General features: G+C 43.7%; 1 long non-coding RNA gene across 3 annotated transcripts; it reads right to left on the bottom strand.

Annotated features, from left to right (window-relative positions):
• Nucleotides 1-3,269: 3,269 nt before the first annotated feature.
• LOC125537116 lies at nucleotides 3,270-6,278 on the bottom strand. Of its 3 annotated transcripts, XR_007295607.1 has the most exons (5): nucleotides 5,964-6,278; nucleotides 5,690-5,874; nucleotides 4,918-5,571; nucleotides 3,873-3,937; nucleotides 3,270-3,492 (listed from the first exon to the last, which is right to left on the bottom strand). It is a non-coding gene; the product is annotated as an uncharacterized LOC125537116 (long non-coding RNA). The 3 variants fall into 3 exon arrangements; XR_007295605.1 differs by having other exon boundaries at nucleotides 4,918-5,874; nucleotides 5,964-6,277; XR_007295606.1 differs by lacking the exon at nucleotides 5,690-5,874 and having other exon boundaries at nucleotides 5,964-6,276.
• Nucleotides 6,279-8,021: the final 1,743 nt, after the last annotated feature.

Genomic DNA, 8,021 nt, shown 5'->3' with positions numbered 1-8,021 from the left:
CAGGCCCACCACTACCTGGGTGGAACCACCTGCCCCTTCAGCCCCCAACATCGGAATCACTTGCGGGTACTCAATGAGCCGACCCGACTTTACTCACAACATGTATGGTATGTATGTGTAGTATATACCCGTGATCAACACCCGACGAGATCGTGGCCCGATAGTATAGCATGGCAGACTGACAAGAATGTAGGGCCACTGATGATAATCTAGCATCCTATAGTAAGCATTTAGGATTGCAGGTACCGTATCAACAGTTGTAGCAACAATGACAGGCTATGCATCCGGATAGGATTAACGGAAAGCAGTAACATGCTACACTACTCTAATGCAAGCAGTAGACAGAAGAGTAGGCGATATCTGGTGATCAAGGGGGGGCTTGCCTGGAAGCTCCGTTGAAAGGGAATAAGGGTCGTCGTCGACGTAGTCGATCACAGCGGCATCGGCAGCGGTCTCGGGGTCTACCGGAGAGAAGAGGGGGAAGAAACAATAAATACAGAGCAAACAAGTGCAATACTAAACATGGCAAGGCAACAAGCAGCGCTAGGGGTGTTCTAACGCAGGGCTACCTGATACAGACGAAGGGGAATAACATCCATGAATGTTTTCCCGAAGTTAGGCATTTTCGGACAGTTGAAACGGAGGGGGAAAGTTCCATGTTCACTATGATAGGGGCATGTAACAGATGAACGGACCGCGTGTTTGGATTCGTCTCGTCATTCTGAGCAACTTTCATGTAGAAAACTTTTTCATCCAAGTTAAGGATTAATTTCTATGATTTTCCGAAGTTTTAGCAATATTCTGAAAATTCCTGAAAATTTGCGAAGTCTGAGAATTTGTCGGTTTTAAACATCTTTTAGCTGTTTTCAAAAGGCTACAACCATGGATCTGTACCTCCTATGATTATATGCCTTATATCAATTTTGAGCATTTTTCTGTCATATACAAGATAGTAGCACTTTCGTCCAAATTAGAGTTCATTTGCTTGATCATCAACAGCTCTAAAGTAGCTATGAAAATAAAGTTGTTTTCGGTTTTTTTCACTTAACAGAACTTAGCATTTTGTGATTTTTGGAGGATTTAAACCATGCATCGAAAGGATTTGGTCTAGTGGGATAAAATGAAGTTTTTCAAGTATACTTTATACTTATATTAATTTCACCCAAGTTAACAGATGTTTAGACGTTGTTTAGAGGATGTCTAGAGGGTTAGTCAATATACAATCAGAAAAGCTAGCTAGTAGCCGCTACAGTAACTAGCATCAGCAGTATAGTAAGCAACGGCGTGGCTCGGGCACTGCAGCCGAGCGGGGCGCAACAGCAGCCACAAGCAGAGCAGCGCGGGGCACGCGAGGGCGCGGGCGAAGCCACACGTAGGCAGGCGCAAGCGGCAGCGGCAATGGGCGCAGGTGGCTGCAGGAGACGCGCGCGAGCACACGATGCACGCACAAGGCGAGGCTGCGACCGGTGGAGCTCGCGAACGGGGCGGCCGCAGCAACAGATGCAGAAGCAACAGCGCTGCGCATGGGAGGGGAGGAGCAGGGGCGCGCTGGGGCGAGTGCAGCAGCAGAGCAAGCGGGCGGACGCGGGCAGGGCGCCGGTGAGCACGAGCGCGTGTGGGCGAGTAGGCGAGCGCAGCGAGGCAAGGCAGAGGAGAGGGCTAGGGACGACGCGGGTCGTGGTGCTCGCGACGCGTAGGCAGGCAACCACGACGGAGCAGCGTCACAGGAGCAACACAACACGCATGCACGTACGCGTATGCGTACGCGGGGGGCTCGGACGAACTCGGGGACGTCGGCCTACGGCGCAAGAACGGGAGGGGAGAGGAGGTGCTCACCGAGCAGGCACAAGGAGGCCCGTCAAGTGGCTTAGGAGCAGCAGAGGTGGCCGGGGTCGAAGAAGGCGGCGACGATCCGGGGCGGACGGAGGTTGAGGACGGGGAGGCAGCGGGCACACGGGTGGCTTTCGGCCCGAGCTCGCCCACGTAGTCGAAGTAGGCGGCGAAGGCGGTTCCCCTAGCGCGGTCTCCGGCAGCGGGGAGGGCAGCGGCGATGGCTACGCCAGCGACACGTCCATGGCGGAGCTTGGGAAGGAGGGGATCTGAGGAGGAGAGGTAGAGGGTGAGGGAGCGAAGGGGATCGAGCTAGGGTTCACAGTGGGAGAGAGGCGTCGAGGGAGGCACTTATCCACCCCGGGGACCCATGGGATGGTTGACACGGTGGCCTCGGCGGGGTGGATGTCCGCCACGCCATGCTCCTGCTCTGTAGCGAGGGAGGAGGTAGTCTAGGCGGGCTGGGTTGCACTGTATTACTGGGCTTAAAGTGCATAGCGCATAATAGTTTTAATCTTTCCCTATCTGCTAAATAATATAGCTCGTTATCTCTTAATTGAGCGGGCAAATGAGTTTTGTTACTAATGAAAGTTGGCACTTAGATTCAAGGAAACATTTTGAGGCCACACACAAAATTTTATTTTATTTGTAAATGTTTAAATTATTGTTTATTTTAAATTACAATTTTATATGGTGTTGGACCACCTAAAATATCTCTAGGGTCAATTTAAGGATTCATTTGATGTGGGTTTCTTCATGACAAATACCTATTGAATATTAGTAATACTAGCAAATATGCCCGTGCGTTGCTACGGAAGAAAACAAATATATGTCCATATGTATCTAATGCATGGACATGTGCTATTGCAGCGAAAAAAACTCACTTATAGCTAAGTGATGGTAAGATTCGTCCCAACCAAAAACTTCATCAATCATAATCCTCCTTTTATTAAACGACATACATGTGCAATAAATGTATTTGTCAACCAAGGAAGGTTGAAGATTTGGAACATATATATGCTTATGATTGATTGTCATCCAAAACATGGAATCATCAGTTTGAGAGTAACTTTCATTACAAAATAGACCAAAGAAACAAAACAAAAATACAACGCCTCGCCTAATAAACTATCAATGGATATACCGTATCCGCGTCAGAGTGACTTTAACACTTGACTTTATAAAACAATTAGCCAGAAGAAGACTGAAATTTCTAGCCATTTAAAATTATAGGATAGTGTATAATGATGTAACAGAATAATAATTTTAACCATGTAGAAAGCTAGAATATCTTAAGCATAATTATAGTTAGATGTTTGATTAAAGAATTACTTATCATTGAGGTTTCTCGTTTAGTCAACTGCATTGGCATAAATCAGACATGTATATAGGCCAATTGAGTACATAAGAATTGCTCACAAATAGATTCAGAGGTGTACTTTAGTTCTGAAGAGATGAGTTCTCCCTGTCCTTCTGAATTTCTCTCCATACCAAACATGTGCACACTTCGTTGTCGTCGTCAGCACCACAACAACAGTCCTATAAATAATATATACAGAAGATTACTCACAAACCAACAGGTTACCAGCTTGCTAAAAGAATCCGCTCCTCCATCTTCCTACCCTTCAGCACGATAGCCTCAACTGCATATGGTATACTTCACTGGAACAAAGATGCAAACAATACGATGAAGTGCTAAAAACAGGTTGTCGAAGTAAGGTTCAGAACTGGATCAGGTAAGCATTTAGGAATATCTAAACAAAGAACGTGGCACAAAATAATTCGGATGCGGAGATGACACTTTGTTCCTATAAAAAGATAACGTGATAACCTCAATACAACGACTTCATGAAATTCAGAGGAAAACCCATACGGGAAAACAATGATCAACATTAACCTATACGACATGTAAATATATAATTCAGAAATCAACATCTTGCTCTTTGCACATTACATCATCAATGCCTCGCATATGAGAAACTTCACTGGGACAAAGATGCAAACAGTATGGTGAACTGCTAAAAGTAATGTTCAGAACTCACCATGAGGCATATCTTTACGAAGAACGTACCACAAAAGAATTCTGATGCGGAGATGCACGTTTTTCCTATAAAAAAATAAAGTGATATCCTTGTAACGATGTGTAAAAAATTTAGAGGGAAAACCAAACATGCAAACCATTATTTAATCTGTACGTCATGTATAACTCAGAATCAACAGCTTTGTCTTCTCTTTACACATTGAGCACAACAGTTTCAAGGATCTTGCTACAGTACATAGATCCTTGGAACAATATCATGCTCTAGGAACTACATTTTATAAGTGGCGTACATATATCCAAATAGTGGACAAACTGAATCAGAGTTCATAAAAAATATTGAAAGAGTAGGTGAGGTTCTGGGAGGAGGAGAAATAGGTTAGTGACCGTGGTCGGGCTGGACGAAATCGTCAGTGTCAAACTCAAGGTCGGACTTGAGGACGTCCTGGCCGAGCTTGTCGGCGCAGGTCAAAAACTGCCTCGGCAAGTATCTCATGGAGCTTAAGGCAGCAGTGCGGGCCCGTGACACAGGGCCAGGTAAATATGCATTGCAGTAAATACAGAGGGGGGAAATAGTGGATCTGCGTCCAATTCTTGCAGAGCCTGCTATATAAATTACCCAAATAAGGCCAGACTTAACTGAGAATTAAATTTCAGAGAGCGTTCACTTAAATAGTCAAAGAACAATTGTTAATGTCATGGAAAAATAGAGTGATTTAGACACATCCTGCAGAATATATCACACTGAATTTCTAAGTTATATATATATAATTACAACTGACATTGTTGATGCAATGCTAGCAGAAGAAACACGCATGGTAGAACAATTATCATTAAAACCAAGAGGTTAACAATTAATTGGTGCTATGTTGTAAATTCGGGCCAAGAGTGTTCATATTTCAGTCGATCTATCAAAGGTGTTCAATGGTATCTTGGTCTATGTCGTTAATTGACAATTGATACAATTAACAATAGTAAACAATTCTCAGGAGCAAAACGGTAAATGACTTAGGGATCTTTCAAAAACAAATTGCATCAGTAATACTTACAAAGGCATAATTGCATATCCAGTCCCAAGCCTCCCTGCCTGTTTCCCGCCACATGTATGCATTGCAGCCATGTATGCCAAGCAAGTCTGGTCTGAGCCGCCGCAAGCTTGTCTGGAAGCACATTCATACACGATGGGCCATCGTGCCACCACTTGGGGTGTCTTTGGCTCGCTTGTAAATGAGAGTAAGGGAAAGAGGCAAGGTTGTGCTGCTACACCTCATTGTTTCTCCGCCCAGTCTGCAATGTTCTCTTCCGACAGGTTGGGGATGAAGTGGTTGCACGCGAGGCAAGCAGCGAGGTCGCCCGTATTGCCGTCAAGGACAATGCAGTGGGGCGGGGTAGAGTGGAGGCGGCACCGATTCTACACCAAACATCCTCACTTCCAATGCTGCATGAACCTCCCTGCCTGGTAATCATGTTCTACTGACTGAAGTTTGATGTAGCCCTAAATATCTATATGCAACGGTAAGCACTGCACTTACTTTGCCAGCCCCTGCAATCAAAATTGTCAACATCCATAGAGCATGGTACATAAATACTCTCATTTTCTCAAGGGGATTAAACTTTAGGTGGCGAATAATTTCAGATTTGGGGAGAAAATCATACACGAATATATTGCAGTAAAGCCTGCTGCCCCTAATATCTTCAAGCTCCTGCGCCACAAAACAAATATCAGTGCACTGCTTTACTACTAATCTAGAACAAAACAAATCAAGGAAACTATCAATTTTTCTTATAGAAATCAAGGGAAGTATCCTAATCGTGCCATACTAATCTTAATACTCCTCTGCCAATAGCTAGCAGCTTCCTCTGCCTGCAACCACCCACTTCCTCTGCCTGTAGAGCGCCACACACATGAACACAGACGCATATCCAGCCGCACGCACACACGCTAGGCCGCCGGGAGCACAACACAGGCACCACATACGCCACACTCGGTCGGATAGAGTCGCCACCTGTTTGTGATGCAAGAGGATAGAGGAAGTTGGAGAGAGAGAGAGAGAGAGAGAGAGAGAGATTTAGAGAGCAGAAGATGGATGCTCACGCCGATTTGCTGCCGCATCCTTCAATCCACTGCCGCCGCGTGTGTGTAGCCGCCATGGCGTTCATCCTCCCGAGGCGCCGAATCCCTTTGAAATCCAAGTCTGGAACTCCATGGATATGGGCTAGAGATTGAGGAGGCTGGGTTGATGCCAGAGAATTTTAGGGGCGGATGGGGAAGGGAAGGAGAGCGGCAGATGGCCGGAGAAGAGGACCGGTCGCCGCCACCGGCGCCGTACCCGGACGGATCGAGGAGAGCCCCAGCTCGGGTGTGCTCTGGGCACCTAAAAGAGGAGCACGGGCCAAATACCATAAACTACATGGTCGTTTTTGGAAGAACGAAACGTTTTCGCTGGTTAGCCACTTAAGTTGGAGTGCGGGTTGAGTATATGAAACAATAGGGACCTTTTTGCAAAAACGCCACGACGGTGAACCCGCAGACTCAATCCGTGCTTTATTATTATTAATTATATTACTAGCACATATACCCGTGCGTTGCACCGAAAGACAAAATCAATATGCATTCAAATATAATTAGAATTTTATGAACAAAATATAATGGCTCATGAACAATTTAATGTTTACAAAGATCTATGGACGCACATTGTCACAAAATAACTTATATATGGTTGCACTTGCACTTGAATGTGTTAAAATAAACCTATACTTTCACATCACATGCAATTAAAAATATAACTGATTATCTTTGATCCAATGCGCATACCTTAAAAAATATTTTCTTAGTCGAAAGCACTTCCTAGATTTCAAATAAAATGTCAAACTCTATGGTTCACAACAATGTTCCTCAATTATCAACACACCCCAGGTATTGCTTAAAATCGACACAAAGCGCCCCTTCTTCTGCCAAATTGTGACAAATTCTATATCTATATTGATAGAGAAGGTAAAAAAATTTGAAAAAAAATCTAGTGCACTCTATATCTTAAAAAAGTCACAAATATGGTTACTCACCCCACCAAAAAAGGTTACTTTCCTCTCTAATGATTGTTCTTGATAGTCTAAACATAATGTAATTCTTATCATGTCTGCCAGAGTTTTACTAAAAGGGAAAAAAAGGAAAAATTAGCTAAAATTAGGAACCAAGGAAGAAAATTATGAAACTTAGAAACTTTTGTTCAAAATTGTACAATTAAAAAGCTTGATTTTATCTAAAAATCAGATTAATAACAGAAAGTTAAAATATAAAATAATTTAATTTAATGTTGGATTTCCTACTAATTAATTTCGTGATATGCATATATATGCCCGCTTTTTAAATAGGAAGGCAATCAGCGACAATAATTATCCAGCGTGCATCTTGCTTTTTTTAGATCTGCATCTCCGCTTTTAAGTAGGAAAGCAATCAAGCTGCACTAATTAAATCATTGCATTCCCGTGGAGTCAACTTTTTCATTTGCCTTTTTTTTCTTGGCGTTATTCCTTCCTTTCTTGTCTTTCTAATTGCAGGAAATCATTTATTTCTTAGACTCTCGGGGCAGCTCTGCTTATTTCCCAGGAAATTCATAAGCTAACGCGTGCCTGGCTTTAGCCAGTTGGTTGTGCACGTTGCCATTAAGTGGCAGGTCTTGAGTTCGATTCCCATGAAAATCAACTAATTTTTGCTGCGCTCCTCTACAATCTCGGCCCATATGCAAGGGCGAAGTCGCAGCTCACAATCTCGGCCCATGTGGGGCAAAGCCTGTGACGGATAAAAATTGTAATTTGTCAAATCTATACCAATGGCAACATTAGTACCACCTCGTGTATATGTTTTAAATTCAAACTGAAAGCATAAATTTACAGAAAGAAAGTGTATTGTGACGGTGAACCCACGGAGTCAATCCGTGCTTTATTATTAGGGATAGATTATTATTATTATTACTAGCACAGATGCCCGTGCGTTGCAACGGGAGAAAATGCTGGCTCCTATGAATCTGCCAGATCAAGGAACCATGTCGTTGGACAACGCTTGCTGATGATAAGAAATTGGTTCATTTCATCAACATATGGGGTATGATTTCAAGTAAATTGATCTGTCTGAACAACCACCTCTTGATTGTTA

This window comes from Triticum urartu, chromosome 2, assembly GCF_003073215.2.
Source record: "Triticum urartu cultivar G1812 chromosome 2, Tu2.1, whole genome shotgun sequence".
In the NCBI taxonomy this organism is placed as follows: Eukaryota; Viridiplantae; Streptophyta; class Magnoliopsida; order Poales; family Poaceae; genus Triticum; species Triticum urartu.
The sequence above is the reverse complement of the archived record's forward strand: the minus strand, read 5'-3'. Positions and strand labels throughout refer to the sequence as shown.